The sequence below is a fragment of the Aethalodelphis obliquidens genome, unplaced genomic scaffold (assembly GCF_003676395.1).
Source record: "Aethalodelphis obliquidens isolate GAN/ISIS:26980383/991018 unplaced genomic scaffold, ASM367639v1 scaffold65, whole genome shotgun sequence".
Classification (NCBI taxonomy): Eukaryota; Metazoa; Chordata; class Mammalia; order Artiodactyla; family Delphinidae; genus Aethalodelphis; species Aethalodelphis obliquidens.
The window spans coordinates 8,597,568-8,622,225 of NW_020838009.1; positions in this window are offsets into that span (position 1 = coordinate 8,597,568).

Below are 24,658 nucleotides of genomic sequence, written 5' to 3' on the forward strand. Positions count from 1 at the left end.
GAACCTTCCACAGCTCTGCCACGTCGGCATCCCCGAGTGAGTCTCTGCAGGGATAAGACAGGGCCTGCCCGGGACACACTGGTGGAAACAGATCAGACATACAGGACCTGAGGGGGACCTCACTTCTCTCCAGAACATTCTTTCCAACCCATATCATAGCCTGTGTTTTCTCACTGATCCAAGTCTCTGCCACTGTGGTCACAGGCCTCCTGGATCTTAATGTGTCCCATGAGAAGCACTGAGGGGCAACCATGGAGCTGTGGGATTCATGTGGGGCCCAGGACCTCAGAGCAGACTAGGAAGGGCTCTTAGGGCTCTGCTGGTGCACAGGGAGGGTTCGGGGGAGAGGGCCAGATATGGACAGAAGCACGGGGACTGGTACTGAGGCAGAATGTGCCCCAGGCGAGGGTCAGGTAGAGCATTAGTGAGGACTCAGGAGGTCCAAGTGTGGTCTGGGCTTGACCACAGGCCTTGACAGGTCAGAGGACAATGAACACAGTGAGGGGCTGAGAACAGGAGCCCAGTCCAGGATGGCTTCCAGGTGGTGCTCTGGCAAGTGGCTAAAAGGAATGACTTCAGTTTTTGGCCAGGTTGCTGTAGCTAGCTGGCTACAATGATTGGGGAACAGATCCATCTAGGGATACTAAGGAAGCCACTACAAGGACCCCGAGCGGGGGGCATTAGCTGTGCCCGTGCCTGAACCCCCCCAGCCTGTCAGCCCCAGGGCAAGCCCCTGGGCTAGTTCAGTACCTTCTGCTGGGCATCTTGAAGGTCACCTCTCAGCATAGCCTGCAGATCAAAGGGGTGGGTGTTGGGTATGTAACTCAATGTGACAGGATTTTCCCCAGCCTTACTGGGCAAAGAAGGAAAAATAGGAAAGTGCTGGACCCTCCCCCTGCCCCCCTCCACCGAGGCCTGGCTCCTGGACAGCCAGGATCCTCACCGCCAATTTCTTCCCTGCCTCCCCAGCACATTCACGTCCCTCTTGGTCACTCTAATTCCTACCATGGCTCCACATGCTGGGGGTAGGGGTGGGGAAAGGCCTGCCTTAGGCCCCTCCTTCCTCATCAAGCATTTGAACAGCCAACAAGTGCTGGGCACTGTGGTGGCAAAGAAGCTATGGGCTGATGACCAACCAGGACTGGGGTGTGAACCGTGGAGGGACTGCTCAGCCCAGTAGGTCCCGTCTCATTCCACCAGCCTGCAACTGGCTGCAGAGCCTGCTGGATTGGGAAAGCCCCAGCTCAAGGGTGGGGCAGGAGCGCGGCTGAGGGAGGGTGTGCATGGACCTGGGTCCTCAAGGAGGTGAGCTGGGTCTTCCTTCTATGATGGCCTGATCACTGTTGTCTCCCAGGGTCAAGAGAAAGATGGTGAACCAGCGCCTAAAAGGGTGAAGCCCAGGATGGGGTTTGGAGAACAGGGGGTAAAGTGGGGCACATCCAAAGGAAAAGCAGTGAGCACCTTCTTGGGTCTTCTGCTTGATGGTGCTGCCTGATCCCGTCGTCTCCTACCCCACTGTCTCTCCCCCATCCCACTGACCTGTCCACTAAGAAAAAGCACTTAGGGCTGCCCTGTTTGATCCTGACCATGAGGAACCCCACCCCCACCCTGATTGCCCCATTACAGCTGAGGATGCTTTGGGGTCACTGAGGCTTGGGATAGTGCTGAGAAAGGTAAGCAATGCTGGGGATTACTTCTTATCTGAATGCCACTTTCACCCCGAACGTTACTTCTTATCTTGCTGCCAAGGACCCTCGAACTTTAGCCCCTTTTCAGATCTTCCACCCATGAGTCCACCTGAGTGGAGCTTCCCAATGGTGCCTGGAGAATAAAGGTTGCCAACAGCTCAGAAAAATTCTTCTGTCTGGGATCTTCCCAGACACGTATGTCCCTGTCTTTGGGACTGTTTTTTAAAAAAAAACTTTCAAGTGTACTATTCATACAGTAAATTGTGCAAATCACAAGCGTGCAATCTGATGAGTTTTCATAGCCTGAACAACAACAGCATCCAGGTCAAGAAACAGAGAGCAATAGCACACCTCCCTCCCTCGTAACCCCTTCCCGTCTGGGGCCGTGTTGTATTTCACTCAAAGATCGATCACAGAGCTCTGAAATGGTTCCACAGCAGTCTGCAAATGGCAATGGGATCCCAGAAGGCCAACACAGACTTGTGTCTGGCAATGCCAACACGGTGGCATATGCTGCTCTCTGGGGCTACTGGGGATGTGTTACCAACAACCCCTGTGGCAGGGGCAGGGTGTGTGGAAATAAGTGGGGTTGTTTTCTTGTTTTGACTGAAGGAAAAATGTGAGGAAACAGCTCTGGAGAAGAAAGAACTCTTGAGGGCTTGGGCAAGGTGACCTTGATCGAAGTCTTGATGTGCCAGACCCCAGCATCTGCACTTGCAGAGGAAAGGCAGGAGGCTGGGAGAGGGTGAGGCTGGGTGAGGGTGAGGCATGGTCCTTCTCACTCGGACCAAGGCAAGACTGAGACCCTGGGCTCCTGACAAGAGTGGCTGCATACTCTCCAGTAAATCCCTAAACTTCAGCTTCCTCAGCTGCAAAACAAAGGGGAGGGACACTCAGGCTCCCACGTCCCTCCTTGCGCTGAGACCCTAGGCATCCTGTAACCCCTTTACAAGCATTTCAGGACAACTGGCACTCACCTTCAACTGCGATCAGTGAGGTAGCCGACCTCCAACGATCACTGCTTCCTGGCATTCGCACCCTGGTGTCATCCCCTCCTACATCTTATCAGGGCTGGTGTGTGTAAACAATAGGATACTGTAGACACGAGAGTATGTCATTTCTGAGATTAGTTTATGAAAGTCAATGCACCTCCATCTCAGTCTCTGTCTCTCTGGTCATTTGCTCTGGAGAAAGCCAGCAGCCCTCTGGAGAGGTCGGTGTGACAAGGAACTGAGTGAGCTCGAGGTGGAGCTAGGAGGCAGATCCAGGTCCAGGCAAAGCTTCAGATGATTGCGGTTCTGGCTGAGAGCTTGACTGCAACCTCAGGAGACAGCCTGAGCCAGAACTGCCCAGCTAAGTCAGTCTTGGAGTCCTGACTCTCAGAAATTGTGTGAGAGAACAAATATTTGTTGTTTTAGCCTGCTTAGTTTTGGGGTAACTTAACAGCATAAGTTAATACAATCCAGCCCTCGACCCATGTCCTAGGGTATTGAAAAAGTCCTCAGAGGAAGCCTGGGCCCCCAGCTCTGGCCTTCAGAGCAGTTTGCTCCCACATTCAGTGTCAGTGGCGTGCTGGAGCTGGCTCATGCTGGCTCGTGAGCGTCGAATGGGATCATACTGATGGTGTGAAATCAGCCACGGCAGAAGTATTTATGCCACAGAAATAGGTGACTACTGTAAATGACTCCTCTCTTGCAGCCAATTGTCAAACATTTATCAGCACACCACTGCCCTTGTCTCCATCCCTGTATCTCTTTAAACAATTATGATATATTTCAAGTTTAAAGAATAAAATAACAACCTCTTGTGTACTGATCACCCATTTTAAGAACTAAAGCACTCATCAATTCAGCAGACACCCCCTGTATCCCTAGTTTCACAAGCTCTTCCCTCCCAACGTGAAGTAAATCACTATTCTGAATTTTATGTTTATCAAGGCCATGCATTTTTGGGTACTTTTACTACATACAGATGTGTTCCTAAACAATATATTGTCCTTTGTGGTAGTAATGTACTGCATGTTTTAGAATTTTATATAAATGGCATTGTAGAGTATGTGTTCCCTGACATCCTACCTCTTTCTCTCAATGTTGTTTATGAGTCATCCATGTTGATATGATTAGCTTTATTTCATTTACTTTTACTTATATACAGTATATTCCATTGTATGACTAGACCACAATTTATCAAGCCACTCTCCTGTCGGTAGGCATTTAAGGTATTTTATTGGGTTGGCCAAAAAATTCGTTCAGGTTTTTCCATAAGATATTATGGAAAAACCCGAAAGCACCTTTTGGCCAACACAATATTTTATTTTTGCAATTAAAAAAATTATTTTTTTATTTTTGCAATTTTGAATAACACACCTATCGGCATTTTAAACTCCTGCCTCTTTTAACACGTGCGAAAGTTTCTCTAACACATTTCCCTGGGAGTGGCATTCCTGGGTCATAGAGTATACATACCTGCAACTTAACAACATTGCCAAATTGCTCACCAGAGTAGCTGTACTTCAAGTCAAGAATGTTCACAGCACCTTCATTCATAATAGTCCAGTTCACATTGCCAATCACTAGGAGAATGGGGAAACAAATATGGTATATCCATACAATGGAATACTACTTAGCAATAAAAAGGCCTTAACTGCTGCTACCTGCAGCAACATGGATGAATCTCACAGATGCTATGTTGAATGAAAGAACCCAAAAGTTTATATGAAGTCCTAAAACAGGCAGAATGAGTCTGTGAGGAAAGCAGTTAGAATATTAGTTGTCTCAAGGAGAGGTGGATGAAGTGGGAAGAGGTATGATGGAACCCTTTGGGCTTCTGGAAGGATTCCATGCCTTGACGTGGGTGGTGGTTACCTGGGTATGTATGTAGGTAAAATACATCAAGCTGTATACCTAAGATTGTGCACTCTGTGTGCTCTCTGTATGTGGGTTGTTACCCCTCAATTTAAAAAATGTAGAAAACAAAAGCCACAACCAAAGTGGCTGAACCAGTTTACACCCTCACTGGCAGTGAGCCTGCTACTAGGATAGTGAGACTTTTCATTTTGCCTATCTAGGAGGTGTGAAATGGTATCCTACTATGTTTCCCTGGTTATTGGTGAGCCATTCCCATCTTTTGCCCATTTTTCTATTCGGCTCATTGTAAAGTTCTTATATATTTTGGAAATGAGTCCTTTGTAGATCATGTATTGCAAATATACCTTCTACCAGTGTATGACTTGTCTTTTCAAGTTTTAAACATCTTTTGATAAACCAAAGGTTTAAATTCCAATGTGATCAAATTTATCAATTTTCCTTTATACTCTGTGCTTGTTGTTCCATATTTACAGAATTTGCCTGCACTATGAGGTAATAAAAATATTCTCCTAATACTGTTTTCTAAAAAAATTTCCAAGTAATGCTGTATACATTTGTATTTTTAACCCACTTAAAATTTACATTTGTGTATGATGAAAGGTGGCGCTGATCTACTTTCTTTTATCCCACTTAAATGAGCAGGAAAAAGAACAACATGGTTTCTTCTGCACAGAGCTTGGCAAAAGCCAAGTAGACACTATGTGCTCACTTTACCTTGTGGTCTTGAGTTCCTAAATGAATCTCCCTTCTGAGCTTTTCCAACCAGGAAAATTATTTTCTCCCTGCAGTCTCTTTTCTTCTTTTAGCTCTCTGCCTGCTGTGGAGGCACTGAACACCTGAGAATATAAAAGAATACAGGGTCCCCCCTAGTACATGCATTTAAAACTTAGTCCAGCCAATTACAGTTACACTTAAAACCTGTATTGTAAATCTGGGGCTTGACTGCAGAGATGGTGCCAGGCATAGCTGGGCTCAAAGGGTATTTGTTGACTGGGAGAATGGATAATGCTGCCTGTTTGTTCCTGCTACTTCTGCCAGTGACCAGCTGTGGGGACCTGACCAAGTCATTTAATGCCTCCACCTCTGCCCCTTTCCACACCCCTCCCTGTGGATCATGGACATCTTCTAGTCAGGGGTACTGTTCTTCCTGTATAACCTGCAAGCCTGGCCAAGTCAGGGCAGGGAGACAGGACTGACCAAACACATGACTATATGTGCACTCAGCCACCCTTTCCTTCACTGTCTGGTGAGGGCTGGGGTCAGTCAGAAAGAAGTGCACACATCAGGGTGCTGGACATTTTGTACTTAACTGGTTAAGGCTTCAGGCACTGAAGCCAGAAGACTGCCTGGGTTTGAGTCCTCACTCTTCCACTTCTAGCTGGGAATTCTTGAGCTAGTTACTTAATTTCTCTGAGCTTTAGTTTCCTTGTCTGCAAATGGGTTAACAGGTAAAACACTTAGAACTGTGCCAAGCACATAGTAAGTGCTCAGTGAAGATCAGCTATTACTATTACCTGCAACAGAAAGTTTAGGAAGAGGGATTTTATGCAGCAGAAATTTCTGTTCCACGTCACCTGAAAGATCATTTTCTTCTGGCTGGGAGTTTTAAAATATGAAAGAGCTCCCAGATACTGTTCCCTTGGGCACTGTTCCAGGTTTCGGATTCTTATCTTCCTCAGCTTTGGGTCAGGGAAGAGAAAGGGATGGAAAGGATGAGCTGCATGAGGCCCCTGGACATGCTGGGCTTGACTCTTTTAATTTGAATTAGTGACCAAATTTAAAATTAGGAAGATTTCACATTAAAAAAGAAAACGAAACTGCATTTCCAGCTTGTCTTGAAAGATCTGGCTGGGCTGGGACATCATTCCTGCACGGTATCCAACAGATAACTGCCCTTTTAGATGTGCCTTGGGCCTTCTTGGTGCTGTCATCCACCCTCACTTGGCTCCTGGGCTGTAGGTATTTGGGTGTGGCACCCCCTGAGAGGACAAGCAAGATACACTACCTCTGATGAGTTGTCCTATGCTGTTTGTGGGCCAGGGTGAGACTTGTGGGCGGGTTGCTCCTAGAGAAGGAAGAGCCCCAGGTAGGGCCTGGAGTGGGAGGGTTCCAGGGAAGCTAAACCAGAAGGTGTGGTTTCCTGGGCAGCTGAAATGGGCCATCTTGAGGAGGGAGGGCAAGTGGGTAAGGGGTGCCGGGGCCCCGTCTTGCTCTGCCCCTGCAGCCATCACCTCTCTGCCCATGACCTCAGCAACCCAAGGAAGCTCCTGAACGGGGATATTCTATGGATGGAGATTGGCCAACTCTCATTGCTAACACTGGGTCCTTCTGTGGACTTCTACTCCAGCATCTGTTTTTTTTTTTTTTTTTGCTGTACGCAGGCCTCTCACTGTTGTGGCCTCTCCCATTGCGGAGCACAGGCTCTGGACGCGCAGGCTCAGCGGCCATGGCTCACGGGCCTAGCCGCTCCGCGGCATGTGGGATCTTCCTGGACCGGGGCACGAACCCGTGTCCCTTGAATCGGCAGGCGGACTCTCAACCACTGTGCCACCAGGGAAGCCCTCCAGCATCTGTTCTTACCCTCACCTTCTCCCATTACTGTAATACTCCTGCAATCGTAGGCTAGACCTTGCCTTCCTCTCCTTCCATTGCCTCTGCACTCCCTCCCCTTAGCCATTAGATCCAGGCCAGCCTCACCAGCCTGCCGGGAAGGCAGCAGACTTGTCCTCTCAACTTCCAGGAAGAACCTTAAGCATAGTAAGTGCTTTATAAAATAGTATTACGTTGATGAGGTAACACATGTACAACCCTTGGTAATGCTCAACAAACGCTGATTCCTTTCCTCCCCACCCCAATCCCTTGTTTCCCCTTTTCTGTCAAACCTCTACTAAGTCTCTAGTAACATCTCAAAATTTTGAGACCTGATACTGCCATTTCCCTGTTTACAATTCTTAATAGTTCCCTGCTGTCTGCAAAATAAAGGCCTTTCACAAAGTGGGCCCAAGCTTCCCTCCTGCGGTATCGGCACGCATTATCCTCCATCCTGGGCAGATTGAGCCACTCTCTTCAGTCCTCCTTCTCAGTCTTTGCTTGATCTCCCTGCCTGGAACGCCACCTCCGCCTCTGTGCCTGACTGGGGCTTCCGGTCCGCTCCCGCCCCGGCTACCCCAGGACGCCTTTCCTGACAACAGCCCAAGCCACGGTGGTCTCTCTCGCCCTGTGACCCCCGCTGTCTCTTGTCCCCTCTCCGAGAAGTTTCCTATTGTAGCCTGGAAAGAGCGTCGGAAGCGGTTTCGTCAGGTAACTGTGGTGCAGAGAGGACCCCTGGTGTCTTTGGAACTTTCCGGAATCCCCAGACGCCCGCGCACCCAACTCCCCACCCCACCCCCGTTCCAGCACGCGGAGCAGCCAATCTAGAGTGAGTGTGCCTGCTGGAGCCTGGGAGTGAAGGCTCGGACATGGGCGCGTAGGGTGGGCTCTTGCCCTGGAGGGGTCCTTGGAATAAAAGGAGCGTGGACGCTGTAAAGACGGCTTTACTGACAAAGCACATGGCCGCCCCGTCGCAGGAGCTTGTGAATCGCGTCCTATTTCATAAGGGTTAAACTGAGGCCCCAAAGAGGTAAATGACTTGACCAGGGTCACTAGGTGAGTGGCATGCCCCACTTGGGCCCCTGGCTCTCGTGTGTGTGTGCGTGTGTGTGCGTGTGTAAGCCGTGGCCCGCAACGGCTGCAGCCGCCGAGCCCGCCTCCGTTCGGGAGCCCGCCTCCGTTCGGGAGCCCGGCTCCGGGTGGGCGGTGGAGCCCTCCGCCCGGCCTGGTGGAAGGGGCGGGGCCCCGGGCGGGGCCGACACAGGTGCTCCGCATACGGCCGGCGGGGGGGAAGGGGCGGCTCCGCGGGGCTTTATAAGCGGCCCCGGGTGCACGGCTGTGCGCGGCTCGCTGCAAAGATAGTGCCCACGTGTCTGTACGTCCCTCGCCGCGCCGGCCAGACGCCTGCCGGCCGGTCCGTCCGTCCCGCTGGGCCACGCCAGCCCCATGGCGTTCCCGCTGGTAAGAGCTGCTCACCGCCCGCCCGGGCGGGGCTGGGCGGGGCCGCGGTCCGTGTCGCGGCAGCTAACGGTCCGCGCGCAACCTCGGCCGGTCCGCGCGCAACCTCGGCCGGTCCGCGGTACCCTCCTTTCCCGCCCCCACCCGTGCGCGCAAGTCCCGGGCGGGGCGCGGGTCACGTGCCCGCGAGCGTGGGGCCTCGTGGAGGGGTGTGTGGCGAAGGGGGGGGTAGGGAGCCTCCTCGTGACTCAGGGCCTTTGGGCTTAAAGGCGCCGCGGCCCTCCGGGGGCGGCCGGTGGGGCCTCCGAGCTGCGTTGCAGACGCCCGTTGGCCTCGAGTGTCTGTCCAGACGGGAGCAGACCGGAACATTTCCTTTTCCCGCAGCCGTCGCACGTGAGAGTCTAAGCCACAGGCGCTCCTGGGAGCTCACGCGCCTGGCAGCGACCCCCGCGAATCTCGTTCGTACCCAGTGGGCAGCGGGGAAGGGCGGCCGGGGCGGGGCGGGGCTGCTGGCGGCGAAGACCTTTGCGCTGGGCTTCGGGTCAAGGGAGAGCGCCACGACGGCAGTGGGCGCGTCTCCTTTAAGGCGGAGGGATTAGGCCCCTCGTGCCGTCCGCGCGCGCTTCTTTGGCCCGTGAGGTCACGTGGCTTCACACGTTCGTTAGGCGCAGGAGCTGGAGTTCTGGGGCGGGGTTGGCTAGGTAGGGTCGGGCGCTGGAGGGTGGCCGGCACGTGCAAAGCGGCTTTGCGCTGGGGAGCCCCGCGGCACAGAGGTAGGTCCTGGGGGCATGGGCGGGGGTCCTGCAGGCCGCGGAGGTGGAGCTGACCTAAGCCGCGCCAGCTTCGGTTTTCCCCACCCCGAGTTCTCTGACCGCGGAGAAGCGTGCGTGTGGCCTTGGCTTTGTCATTCTCTCAGCCCAAGACCAGACCAGGTTCCCAGACTCGGGTGGGTGTTGGCGCGGGCCCAGCGCTGATTTCGGGTTTGGCGGAGCAGTGGCTGGGGGCACAGCCTGGTTGCTTCGCTTGGTCAGCACGCAGGTTAGAAAGGCCTGTGCCTGCACTGAGCCCCCGGGGCGGGGAGGGGGGGTACTCAGACCAGGAAAAGGTTACTCACCTTTGGTTGTCCCACTTGGCGTCATTCCCCGGTTTTTTCTTCGCGTGAGTGTTGTCTGCAGTCAAGTCGACCCTGACTTTCTTGCGTCATTCCCAGAGGACCCGGGCAGGCCAGGGTCCTTGTAAGTGGCCCAGCGCCGCCCACAGGACTGAGAAAGCCCGAGCGGATACTTGCGCTCTGGAGCACGTCCTCGCGTGCACGGGTTATTTTTTGGTGGCATTTCGCACGGTGCAAGCGGTCCTGCGCTATGATTGCGCTCGCGAAGCAAGTGGGAAGCACGGAGACTCCACGACAGCGCTCAGAGCCGGGGGTGCCGGCTGTGACCCCCTCCCCCACCCCACCCCGCAAGCCCGGCTCTGCTTAGCGCTGCATTTCGTTGGCAGCTGCCTCTTTTGGTCTCCCTGGCTACCGATCTGCTGCCTTGCTCTCTCGCTGGCACCTGAGTAAACTGCTGGGCGAGGGGCGAGGGGGGTTCGCTGGTATCCACAGGTGTACCGCCTGCCTCTGGTCTGCCCCTCAGGTGACGGTGCTGACATGTGCCAGCTGGAAGTGTCTGTCTCCTGAGAATAGTTTGCACCCTTAGGCTCAGGTTCTGTTTGAGCTTAGGGACACAGGCTGGGTTAAAAACAAAAATAAATCGCAACAGGCGGAAGGAAACCTTGGAAACTTCAGGCTGGTGGTGGTTTTCCTGGTTGGTTGATTGGTTTTTGTCGTAGGTAGAAGGGAAGTGGAAGGAAGTTCTGCTTCTGGAGCTCCGTGGAGCTCAGGGCTGTCGGAGCCCCTCAGGAGAGTAGAGTTCAGGGCTGACCGCGGGTCTTGGAGCGTCCTCGTTGAGCTCGCTTTGAGCTGCACTGTATTCCCGTTGCTGCAGTTTGGCTTTTGCCACAGCGATGTAATTTAAACTTGAGGAGTGGTTTGGCAGTACGTGCTCGGTTTATAGAACTAGGATTAGGAAGTTGACTATCCTATAAAGTCAGTCTTTATAGTATAGAAATACTTGCCATCCCGCCTCCGGAGGGTTGTCTTATAAACATCCCGCTGGCCCAGGCTCTCCTGTGGGGAAGGGGAACTGTGCCGGCCTGTACAGCCGGCAGGAGGTTGGAGAGCGAATGCGTGTGTCGAGTGACCATGGAAACATGAGCAGTTTGGATTGAGCCTTAGGCACTTGGTGCAGGAATGTTTCTGTGGTCTTGTCTTTCTTTCCTGCGGTCCCAGTACCAGTGTCTGTGGGTCAGTAAGTGGAGGAAGGTGATAAAAGTAGTGCGGCTCCATGCTCAACACCCAACTTGTTAAGAGGTTAATGATAATAGCTGTCTTTGTAAGTTTTTTCAGGGGTGACCAAGCTACTTATTTTGTTTTTAATCCTTAAAATGGGTTACAAACCCAAATCCCTACAGGGGCCTGAGGTAACAGAAATGAGTAAATGGAAAGAAAGTAGAGTAGTGCCTACTGAAGTACAGAATTTGCTTAAAGGAGAGCCAGTAGCCTGGTTCTTGGCCATGCAGAAGTGTGGGCCCAGAGTTCATGAATCTTTGACTTTTTTCCTAGTTAAGCTGCCAATCTCTGTTTTTTACATGTAGCAATTAAAAAATTGAGAACACTGGATGGTTCAAAGTCCCTGAAGATTGGATTCAACCTGAGGGCTAGTTTGGGGTCTTTGTCTTAAAACATCCCTTTTAGATTTTCTCCCTATTTTGCAGATGATGAAACAGGCTTAGAAATCAAGTCAGGAGGCTATCAAGTGATAAAACCAGTGTGTGAACCTAGGTCTTTCTGGTGCCATAGCTGAACCTATGGTATTATGTGTATTCCCGTATGTCAGAGGGGTCAAGGGGTTATTGGTGGTGTGCATTGTATAGAAATGCAGTGGTCTATGGGCTGGTCACATTCATAGGCAAAGTGAGCCTTAACTGCATTGGAGGGAATCTCTGGTTGCTGTGGAAGTCAGTGTGGGTCTTCTGAGCGTTAGCACAGCAGTGTTGATGTCAGGAGGAATGTGCTGTGTCTATCATTCCATAATGTGTGTCAGAGCAGTTAGCTGATTCTGAGAGAGCCAGAGGTCTGGAGAAGTCAGGCTCCTCCCACTGTGGGGGTGACCCTCCCAAACCTCTACACAAAAGACTGTCCTCTTTCAGGACAGTTAAATTTCAGCAACATTTCCCTTCTGAGACTAGGCATATTTGAAATTATGGTTTTGTAAGACCTGTGAAAGTAGAATGGGGCTTATTAAATCTCACCTTTTTTCTCTTAGCTAAAATTTCCATAATTCTGTCTTTTAGATTTCCAGGCAGAATTAATAAGGGTTTTAGCAGTATGTGGTAAAATCTGGGATAAGCTCCCAGGGCATAAAAGAGCCCTGCACCAGGACTAAGGAGCTGGCGTTTCATTCTGGGCAACACTTAGAATCTTAGTGTATAATCCACTGTAGCAGATGTAAAGGGATATGTACCTTTATTTCTGTATCTTATTCCCAGAGGATTTAAAGCATAAGGAAGTGAAGAGCATATTCTGAGATGTTGTCAAAGGAATATTTCAGTGAGAATGCAGAATCACATACACACCAGAAAACTTTTTTTTACCTGTGGTCTGGGAAGTTTTTGGAAAGATGGAAACTTTAAAATGTTACTTGTCCCCAGCTGCTGCTTTAGCTACCTTTACAGGCCAGGGTCTCAGCTGCGAGTTCAGTGTTTGTGAATTTGGTGAAGGGGAATCATGAGATGACTCAAGTAGCTCTCTGCTCGTATTTTAGTGTTTATATGCTAGGTAATATCTGTGCAAAGTTTTTCATTCATTGTTTTCAGCTGAATGTTCCCTATAATTGTTAGGTGTTTGTTTAAAGGGCAGATTAATTAGTGGGTAGTACTTCTGGCTTGAAGTTTGGGATAGAAATGCATACCAAACCCAGATATTAGTGTTTAGGCTGCTCTCTTCAGTAGCTAGTGGTGGAGGCAGTAGAAGAATCATGGGCTCAAATAGCAAATTATTTTCTCTCATATGGAAGAGCTCTACTAATCCCATCCTGTTCTGCAAATCTGCTTTTCCTAGGCAGTATCTAAGCTGTACTGACTCTGGGGAGAACTTGCCAGAAAGCCTGGGGGTAGGGGATGAGGGATAGGAAGAGGGTTGGACTTAAGAGGTTGGAGTGGAGGAACTTACATAAAGAATTTGTGCTTCTCAAGATGCATTGCTTGCACCCTTTCAGTATTTGGATACTGCTGACCCCGCCTCCTTTGCCCCACATACTGCAGCTTTGAAAATGCCCTTTTTCTTTCCTGCCATTGTTGGAGCCTGATTTTAGTTATACCTGTGTATGAGAGCTTGTCATCTTCTGGAAGCACACAGATTCCAGGTGTTGAAAGTTTTTATGTTCAAGATAGGACCCCCCAAAACAAGGCATTTTTCAGTTACAGTAAACTGGCTGAAAAGATTGAACTAAAAAATACATAATATATATAATATTTCACATTTTTCATAGGGAAATTACCTGACTTTGCATAAGAAGTCAGCATCCAAATTCGAGAGTGTTAAATTTACATTGTAGACAAAATTTTCAGAGTTTTGTTACTGAGATTTAAAAAGACTCCTGTTAGGAACTATTTTGTTTACTCAGTATGTAATGTGTTTTTAAGTAACACAGGTGTGGGGGAAATATTCCTGATTAAATAGGGTTGAGCTTTGCTTTCAGCGGTGCAGAAGAACACTTAGGCATGGATAGCTTTTGAATTCTACTTCACTTTTCAATATTCCTGTATGGTTAGAGTACCCTTTTGATTTTTAAGGCATTTTGTGATGACTTTCCTTGAGGTAATTGGAGAATTCCCAGAGGGCAGGTCTAAAGATTGATTTGTGTGCTAAAAATGGGTCACAGTTGTGTGTAGCTGCTGATTCTGGGAGTAACTTGACTTATAATAGTGTGACTGGTTTCTTTATTCTTGGCCAGCATAATATGCTGACAAGCTATCATCCTGACAGGCTTAGCGCCGTGGCCTGAAGTTTTCTTTGATAAAGGTGTGGGAGTAGCTCTCCTCTTGTTGAAGGAAAGCATTTACCTTGAAGGGCAGGTTGGGTTTCTTTGTGTCTTTTGACAGAACACTTAATCTCTTACTACTTAACACCTGTGCTCTCTGCATTCTGGCTTTGTGCTCCTGGCTTCTGGCTCTGACACCATCTGTCTCCTGAGTCTGCCCTTTCTCCTGAGACTTTTTTAAGCTGTACGTTTGGAATTGTTTTGAAGCTCAGGAGGTGTTGGAGACCTGTCTGCCTCCCAGGTATAACTTGGAGTTGACATCAAGCCTGGATTATAGTGTCTCAGTATGTTCACGGATGAGGAGAATTAAGCTTAGCATGAAAAATGGTTATTTATACAGTGAGAGGATGATAGAGCCAGAACTGGAACCCAGGTCTCTTTATTTCCAGACTAGTGTTATTTCTGGAATTCACGCACCTTGCTCTTTGTTATATTGATCTCTCATTATCTTTCATTTTACTTAAAATTTCCACTTGGTTCATAAGACTCTGGTTTCCTAGTTTTTCTTCTTTTCTCTGGTCTTTTCTTGTCCTGGCACTCACAGGCTTCCTCCTCCTCCCTGTGGATGCCACATTCCTCGTGGTTCATTCTGTTGGCTCATTTTTGTTCTCTTTTACAGAGGGCCTGTGTGTTCCTATAGCACCAGGTCACGTTTTAGGTTGAGCTCTTTTTGCCCTGATTGTTCTCAAGAACCATAGTTCTGATTAGCTTACTGAATGAATGTGTCTATCTGAGGCATATTAAACCTAGAAGGTCTCAAAACTACCAATTTCTTCCTTTTCCTCATCTTCTGGGGCTAATCTAATTATATCCCTTCCACCCAATTACTAGTCAGTTTTTTTCTGACTAGGGTCTAGTGTCCTCTTGGGGGAAAGAACTGTGTTTGGGTGTTTTTTTGTTTTAATTTTTTTTTTTTTTAACCCTGAAGGCCCCAGTACAGATGGATGCTAGGTAAATACGTACTTGTAGCTTTCGTTCGGAAACCTCTCCCCAGTTTCTGTAACGATAAAGCCTTGATGTTATCTAACTCTTGTCTCCCTTAACTCCTGTGTATCCTTTTATCCGTTCTCCATTCCCATTGCTACCACTAGTTCAGGTCTCCCTTGGATGAATATTTTCAGTCTGCTTTTCCTACCTTCCTCCTCAGTTATTCCTGCCTGTTCAACATCTACGGCTCTGTGTGGAGCTGTGTCATAGTAATGTAATGGTCTTGTTGTTCCCAGACACATTCCTCAGACCCGCGGTCCTTGGGTCTTTTTTATTTTTGGCTGTGTTGGGTCTTTGTTGCTGCGCACGGGCTTTCTGTAGTTGTGGCAAGTGGGGGCTATTCTTCGTTGCGGTGTGCGGGCTTCTCATTGCGGTGGCTTCTCGTTGTGGAGCACAGGCTCTAGGCTCTAGAGCGCAGACTCAGTAGTTGTGGCGCACTGGCTTAGTTGCTCAAATCTTACAGTTGCATGTGGGATCTTCTCGGACCAGGGCTCGAATCCGTGTCCCCTGCATTGGCAGGCGGATTCTTAACCACAGTGGCACCAGGGAAGCCCTGGTCCTTGGGTCTTAATGGGTGGTTGTATCTCCCGAGCTGAATAGTGAGCTCTGGATGAGAGGGTGTTTTCCTGTATCCTTTCTCATCCCCTTTCTCATCCCCTACACACCTCTCCACGGAACAAATAGTGAGGTGTTGCTGATTAAATACAGGAATTTTAAAATGAAACTCAAACTTCCTTTGGATTTTCGGACTTGAAGAGGCTGAATTTGTCTCTGCCGGTCAGGAGCTTACGCCAGCTCCACCACCCTGCTGCTTTTCCTGCTCATATTGCCCTGCCTGAGTTTGGGAGGCTCTCTTAATGCTAAAATTTCTGAATGTGTCAGATGGAGCTGAGAACAGTATTTCCCTGCCCTTGGAAGAGGCTCCCCCCACAGCTTCAGAGTTGGCACAGAGCAGTTCCCTGACCTGGTCTCTCCTCTCCTCCTCTCTTGTTTTTCAGGCTGCCTTGATGCAGAAGGAAGAGGAGAGCCAGGCTGGGATCCTGACTTGAGTACTAGTGCCCTGTTAACCTGGTTGACTTGGGGAAAGATTTTCAGTTTTGCTAAGCATGTCTTTTTCTTTGTAATGAGACTCAGACAAGCTCATAAATTTTTGTGACGAACAAAGAAACTGGAGGGTCTGGATGGTTGGTTATATAGGCCCTTTTCTTGCCCTCTCCAGTTGGACTTAGCTTCCTTTACCATCCCTCTTTTCCGGTTATTGAAGGATTGTCTCCTCCCTATTCAAAGAGCAGTTTTGTGTCTTGGTGTCCATCTTCTCTCATACCTTCAGGACCTCTTGGTCAGTTGTCCCTGCCACATCTTTTATCTCTGTCTGTAAACATGGTCATCTCTCTCTCATGTTTAGACTTTTCCTAGTACAACAGCCCCTCCAGCAACTAGCCTCACTGGCTTTTCTTAGCTTCCCCATCAAGCTTTTGTACAGAGTAACCTGCCCCCCCCCCCAGTCTTTACTGCCTCACCCTTCATTCATCTCTTAAATCCTTGAGATCTGACATCATAGGATCCTGTTCCCTCTCACACATTCTGTTCTGAAACTCTTTTTAGCAAATTCATTTTGCCCTATCAAATCTTACAGACGTATCTTGAGCCTTTCAGGATGTTTGCATTCCTGCTGAGATGTTCTTATAAGATCTTTGAAAAGTGCAAATTTGATCACCTATTCTATGAGGCAGTGGTTCTCAAACATTTTCATCTCAGGATTCCTTTATACTCTTAAAATTTTGAGGACCTCAGGAGCCTTCACGCATGTGAATCATATCTGTCAGTATTTACCCATTAGAAATTTAAACTGAAAATAAATTTATCCATTAGTCATTTAAAAGTAACAAATCTATTACATACTAACAATTGTATTTTCCAAAACAAAAAAAAACTGAGAAAAGTAAGCATTTTTCTATATGTTTGTTAACCTTTTTAGTATCTGATTTAATAGAAGCTGGATTTTGTTGTCTGCCTCTGTAATCTGTTGCCATACGTTGTTTTGGTAGATGTATATGAGGAAAATTTGGTCTCACATAGATAAGTAGTTGGAAGAGGAGAAATATTTTAATAGCCTTTTCAGGTGATTTGGCTTTTCCTCTTTGGCGCCAACAAGTGGTAACTTCTTAAAGATTCCAGTTGTCCTTCAGTATCCATGGGGGATTGGTTCCAGGACCCCCCATGGATACCAAAATCCGGGATGCTCTAGTTTCCTATGGAAAATCACACAGTATTTGTTTATAACCCGCACAATCCTTCCATATACCTCAGATCATCTCTAGATTACTTATAGTACCTAATACTATGTAAGTAATTGTAAATACAACGTAAATGCCAGTTAAATAGTTGGCCAGTGCATGGCAAAATCAGCTTTTGCTTTTTGGAAATTTCTGGAATATTTTCCCCTAATAATTTTACCCTGTGGTTAGCTGAATCTGCAGATGAGGAACCCAAGGATATAAAGGTCCAACTGTAGTTGCAACATGAAATCTGAAGCCGTATGGATGTACTCTTCATGCTCTGTTATGTTAAAATGCATTGGTCTGTCTTGCACTTTGGATGTCATCTACCCATGTCTGATTTTGTAACATCATGTTTTAATCATTTGACAAATGTTGGTTCACTGAGTTGTGCAGTATTGCAAATACTGGTTAATAGCACCACCAGTCTCATCAGAAAAGTCTTTTAAAGTATTGAGGAAGGTGTCAAGTTCAAGTGGTGGCAAATACAGTTTTTCCAGAATTCTTATTTTTTTCTTCCAAGTTCAAATTTTATCATTAGCAACAGATACTGACAATGATTTATCTTTTGAAGCTACTGGCTTAACTTTGTTTTCAAGAGAATGTTTGCCAAATACCCAAAATTGATAACCATAGTATGTCAGTTGTTTCTTCAAGTATTACAAAAATTATTTCATGGGAAAAAAAAAGAGGCTCATTCTTCTTGAAACTCAAACACAAATACTTAAAAAAAAAATTTTATTTTTAAATTCTTATTTTTTGGCTGTGTTGGGTCTTCGTTGCTGCGCGTGGGCTTTCTCTAGATGTGGCAAGCTGGGGCTACTCTTCGTTGCGGTGCATGGGCTTCTCATTGTGGTGGCTTCTTGTTGCGGAGCACGGGCTCTAGGCTCATGGGCTCTAGAGCGCAGGCTCAGTAGTTGTGGTTCACGGGCTCAGTTACTCCGCGGCATGTGGGATCTTCCCGGACCAGGGCTCGACCCGTGTCCCCTGCATTGGCAGGAGGATTCTTAACCACTGCACCACCAGGGAAGTCCCCTGTCTCAGAGAATATTAAAGGCATGTACTCAAGGGTTGAGATTTAATAAAATTTTTACTGTTTACCCAAGGACATAGTAAATCTGGCTTTTTCTGGGAATTCATACCATAAGGAATACAATAAATTTTGCTACAGTTTATTGGCATTGCCTTGATTTCTGCTAAGGTGCCAGATTTACCTACTTCTATTGCTTTTGTATCATCAGTGCAAATGTCAACACAGTGAAAAAATAAACTGATATCTTAGAATTATGAAAATAGTTTTGTTTTCATGGACCTCTGAAAGGGTGGGTACCCAGACTCTGCTTTGAGAACTACTGCCACAGAATAAGGTCAAGTTCCTTAGTTAGTGTATAAAGTCTCTCATGGTCTGACTTCAGCTTAGTGGCCACGTTTGAGCCCTTGCTGGTCTATTCCTTGAACTTTTAAAAAATTGGGTAGTAACATACATGCAGTAAACGGCACTAGTGTTAGTGTATAGCTTGATCAATTTTTACATGTTTATATAGTTTTATGTATTTTTACTTATTTATGTTTATTATTTTTATATATCACAAATCAAGATGCAGAACATTTCCAACACTCTGTAAGGTTCCTTTGTGCCTTTTATCCCTTCCCCTCTCCACACACACACACATACACACACACACACACACACACACACACACACACAGAGTTAAATACTGTTCTGATTTCTGTTGTCATCAGTTGGCTTTGCCTGTTTTTGAACTTCTTATAAATGAAATCATGTAGCATGTACTCTTGAGTTTGGCCTTTTTTTTCCCCCACAGTTTAGTTTCTGTGAGGTTTCTGTAAGTTGCAGTGTAGTACAGAAGTTTTGTTTTTGCTGTATAGTACTACATTAGAGATGTGAATAATTATCCATCTTACACGTTACAGATGTGAACAATTTAGACATGCTTATGGGTGTGCAGAAAAGAGTTAACATAGCAGATCTCACTGCTGTCCTTTGGCTGGTGTCTGGGAACTTGGATTTTGAGTTGCCACCATTCCCAGAACTGGTTAAGAATGATTTACTCTACATAAACTATATTAGGTATAGTAAATCATTGGCTTTAAGTATAGTAATATGCCTGTTTGGCAAAACCTTTTAACCTTTTTACCTACCTACTATCCTTTCTAATTTCTATGTATGTTTATTATTAGGCTTATGATATAGCATATAACTTACTTGTTTATGTGCTTGTGTTCCCATTAGACTAATTCCTTGGGAGCTGGGGCTGTCTTATTTATCCTCTCTCCCCAGAATAGCTCCTGGTGTATGGTGAGAATGTAATCAGTAAATATAATTGTAATCTTTGGGTCCCCAAGCACGAGGTCATATTGTTCGTGGCTTCCTTGTTTTTTGTTCATGTGGAATTGTCTCTGCTCCAAACTTAAAATCCCAAATCCTGAAATGACTTTGAGTGGCCAAGAGCTTTGACAGTGAAAAGAGATAGAATTGATGAGTGAATATTGGTTTTGTTCTTAATAATTAAGAAAGGAGTCACTACAATTTATGGAGGTTGTGATGGAGGTGGTAAAAATACCTATGAAATGAATATAATATGGGTCTGCTTTTCCTGTGGTATCTGTATTGAGTGCCTGCAAATTTAGCAGATATTATGTTGGGTGCTACTTTGATAAAGGCCTTGAATGATCTTACAGTTTATCAAATGCAGAGCTAACTATGCATACAGCAAACAGTTTGACAGGTAAGTGTGACAAGAGCTGCAGTTATAGTGACCATGTGTTTTACGTATTCTTGAGCAGTCTTGGTATTAAATATTCCCTTAATGCTCTCATAAACCTGTCCTGGAAATTGTAGTATTTCCTTTTCCAGACTGAGTTTATAGAGCGAAAAGAATATTGGGCATTAAATGCATTCTGTAGAAACTGAAGAATAACCAGAAAAGTAAAGGGAGAGCCAGGAGAAAGTGGTTCCTGAATTAAATGAGTGGAGAGTAGCCGAGGATCAGACACCCAAAGATGTCAATCAAGTAAGATAGATTCGAAGTATCGGTTGGGTTTGGCAACTCAGGTCATTAATGTAGTTTCTTTTGGGGGGAGAAGGACATGCTGGCAGGATATTACGGGTTGAGAGGAAGGATGAACAGGAGGTTCAGAAGTAAATATGGCATATTTTCTAAAAGATTGGTGGTAAAGCAAAAGGAAGAAGGCAGTGGCTTAACAGAATGTTTTAAATCAAGGAAGATGTGGTTTTTTTTAAGATGAGAGAGCCTTGAGCATACTTACTAATGGAAGGAACCAGTGGAGAACAGAGAGGGAAGTGAGATTATGAATGAAGAGGAGGTGGTATCTTGAGTCTTGTATCTGGTCTCTTTCTGCAGATAAGGACCTGCAGCCTTATCTCCTTTATTCCTGGTGAGCCTCCCTGCCCAGTCTTGTTCCTGCACTCCCTTTCCTTGAATTTACTGTGTTCTGTATCCACTCTGTGCTTGTTCTTTGTCTATTATGTTCTTCTTCAGACTTGCTTATTGAAATTCTGCTTTTTCATTAATCCCTAGCTTAAAAGTCTGAATTGTTAAACCATCCTAGGTACCTTAAATATACTCATCTTTTCTGTAGTATTTTGTACTTACCTTGATCTCCACTTACCTAGCTGGTTGTCTTTCTTTCTCCCACTTAGCTCGTTCTCCCTAGGGCATAGATTATGTTTTACATATTTCAGTAATCTCAACATCTGACCTAGCAGGTTAGTATTTATGAAATATTAGACTATGTGACACTGTCATTTTGTTGGTAGAAAGGGTAGGATATTGACAACTTCATATGGATCAACCTAATAAATTTTTATTCCTTACATTCTTGCACAGAAGACTTGAGGTGGAAGTTTAAGAATGGACAAGCAAGGACCAAGGAGAAAGTTAGAGAAGCATTTCTTAACAGCTGTAGAGTCACTGAAATTCAAACAGAAACTGGCTTTGAGTGACCAGGAGACTGAAGCAAACATGGAAACTTGGCTAGATTTACATTTTCCCATAATGTAAGGAAAACATCAATTCCTTAGGGGAAACTGTAACATTTCCTTATCTTGGTCTGAATGACATTTTTCTGAGTGGGTAGTCATACAAGTGCTGTTCGAAATTGTGGTAAACAGTCCTCAAAATCCTGAGTGTACATGCTAAAGAGGTTTTATTCAGCTTTATTATTACTTACTAAAAAATTGAGACCAAATTGCCAAAGTACGTCTCAGAACCACTTTTTTTGGGATACCTAAGTATATTACTTTCTTTTGCTGTACAATAGGTTAAAAAAACCAAAATGTTCAAGACCAGTGCTATTAACTAAAAATATCTGATTAATTAGAAAACTTTATTCTCAGAAAAATTTTTACCATGAACGGTTTTGCAAAGGGAGTCAGTGGATTCCAATCTATGGAACCCCAGGCTTAAAACTCCATCAGGAGGAGTAGATAAACTGTGTCCCATTCAGACAGTCTTCCATAAATCTTTCAGCTGGCTTTTGAGGACTCAGGTAATAGTCTTGAAGTGGTCTGCAGTGTAGATATTTTGTTGTTGATTAAAGGCAAACTTAATGAAAACAAACCCAGAAGGTGGTAGAGTTGGCATTCATTTGTGACAAATATCGACAAACCAGGATTTTGACCTAAAGGAATGGCCATTTCATCACCATGTTGATCCCGGATTATACGGTATTTGAAGACAAGGCCAGGGTTTCTAAAATAGGGCAAATCTAGATTTGTTCTGGCATACAAATAGGTATAACATTTTAGGATCTTATTCCTGAACTAGCAAACATAGCTGCATGGTGTGGGTTCAGATTTTAAAGAATTATGAGTGGTAGTTTCAAACCATTAAGGCAAAAAACCCTCTAGTTACGTGCTGTAAGCTTCTCTGTGAACTTGATTAGGATAAGTTGAAAGCATACTTATGAGTAACAGTGATGGAGTTGGGAGACATTTGTCCCTAATAAGTTATCGAGCGTATCCAGGCACTTTAATTTCTCATTACCACAAAGTCTGCAAGGTAGGTGGGTACTCCATTTTCTACCTAAGGCAACCAAGGCTCAAAGAAGATACTTAAGTGGTAAACTTAGTATTTGTACTCCAAAGCATATAGACCTTCTTTCCAGTCTGCTCTCTCTTCCCATACGTAACACTCCGCCATGCTGGACCACTTTTGATAATGCTGCTCTATTCTCTGTGTTCTTCAGACCTTCGTCTTACCCTCACTTCCAGGCACATTCTCTTCCTCTGAGTCCCCTCGGCTCAGAGGACAGTGTATGTTTACAGCACATTGTAGCTTGTGTTGTGATTGTTCACGACATAATCAGGTCTTAGTTCCCTTTCTAGACTTCAAAAAATTTTTTTTGACTGAGTCTCTGTCTAACCTGCCTACCCTTAGAACGCTGCTGTAGATAGCAGGCAATTGGTTAATGGTTATTAGGCAGGGGATGAATGAAGCATGTAGCCTTAAGATCCGCAGATTGATTATAAGTGCTTATTATCTTAGCCCTTGTGAAGTTGCCTTAACGAAGTTGAAAATCATCTTAGAAATCTACAGTTGTGAAAAGGGCCTTGTGTCAGTGGATTTAACCACTCTCGGTGGGACGTCTCTGGAGGGCTTGGGAAAACCACCTTGCAGGACTCTTTCAAGAGCTTCAAAATGATATGGAACTCAAGTTTGTCCCTTTAAGGCCATCCTGCAGAGTTTATAAAATTGTAAATGTTTCTGGTCATTCTCATGCTTATACCTGGATTTTAATAGGTTAAACAAAATAACACCAGGCTTTTTAAATTTTGTTTTGAAGTTATCACCTACAAGATCTTAGGTGCTAGTTTCCTTACTTGGTCTGTTTCCCCCCGCCCCAAGGTAATTGGGAATGATATAACTGATGAGTCAGGCTCCCCTTAGAAGATTCAGTCTGTCAGCCAGTATCTCATTGCTTAAATGTCAGGCATGGGATGTGGTGAGTGAGGGAGATTGAAAAGTGAAGAATGGTGCCTAGATTTCTGTCTAGGGCACCTGGAGGATGGTGGTGTTATTTGCTAAGACAGAGAATACCAAAAGAATCACTTGGGTGGGGGTTCAGTTCATGTTTATGTATCTGGGAGTGCTTTTCTCATTCAGTAATGTCTTACCTGAGTTGTAAGTACTTTTAATGACCGTGTGGAATTGTATAACTTATTTAAACAATTCCCTTTGGGTGGTGTTTGTACCACTCTTGGTCCTGACCATGTCTTTTCCTGTGATTATATCTTCAGATGTAAAAATGGTAGCTACCATATGCCAGCACCATCCTAAGTGCTGTAAACATCTCATCAGAAGGTTGGTAGGTACTCTTCTGCCATTTCACAAATGGGGAAACTGTGGCACAGAGATTAATAACTGCCAATAAATGGCAGAACCAAACTTTTTAAACAACTGTATTGAGATATAATTTGCATAACCGTAAAGTTCACCTTTCAACTGTAAAGTAGGTGGTACTCCATTTTGTACCTAAGGCAACCAAGGCTCAAAGAAGATACTTAAGTGGTAAACTTAGTATTTGTACTCCAAAGCATATACACCATCTTTCCATACATATATTTACAGTTTTGTAACCATCACCGTAGTCTAATTTTAGAATATTTTCATAATCTCAAAAAGAAATTTTGTACTTATTAGACACGACCTTCTAACCTGCTCCCCACATCCCCAGTTGAAGGCAGCTAATCAACTTTATTTTTTTTTTATAAATTTATTTTAGTTTTGGCTGTGTTGGGTCTTTGTTGCTGCGTGCGGGCTTTCTCCAGTTGCGGCGAGTGGGGGCTACTCTTCGTTGCGGTGCACAGGCTTCTCATTGTGGTGGCTTCTCTTGCTGTGGAGCACGGGCACTAGGTGCACAGGCTTCAGTAGTTGCAGCACGCAGGCTCAGTGGTTGTGGCTTGTGGGCTTTAGAGCGCAGGCTCAGTAGTTGTGGCACACGGACTTAGTTGCTCCGCAGCACGTGGGATCTTCCTGGACCAGGACTGGAACCCATGTCCCCTGCATTGGCAGGCGATTCTTAACCATTGCACCACCAGGGAAGCCCCAACTAATCTACTTTAGATTTGCCTATTCTGGATGTTTCATATAATTGGGCTCATATAATCTGTGGTCCTGTGTGACTGGTTTCTTTCACTTAATGTTTTTGAGGTTTACTTGTGTTATAGTTTGTATCAGTACTTCATCCTTTTTTATTGCCAAATAATCTATTGTGTAGATAAATTCAAGATTTGAACCAGGTGTGTCTGGTTCTTAAAGCTCATGTTGCTGCTACCATGACATTCTACTTCCTATACATGTCCCATTATGTTAGAAGGTTCTTGAGGCAGCATCTTACATTGCAGTGTTTCTCCCTCTTATGGTTCTCTCAGGGTGCCTTGCTTAGAGTGAAGTATTTTAATATATAGGCAAGAAACCCAAGTCCTCGTTAACTTTAACTTGTGGTGTTGGATTAGAAGAAAGGAGGTGTGAAGTCTCTATTAAAAGGGAGAGTAGAGGGCTCCCCTGGTGGCGCAGTGGTTGAGAGTCCACCTGCCGATGCATGGGACACGGGTTCGTGCCCCGGTCCGGGAGGATCCCACATGCCGCGGAGCGGCTGGGCCC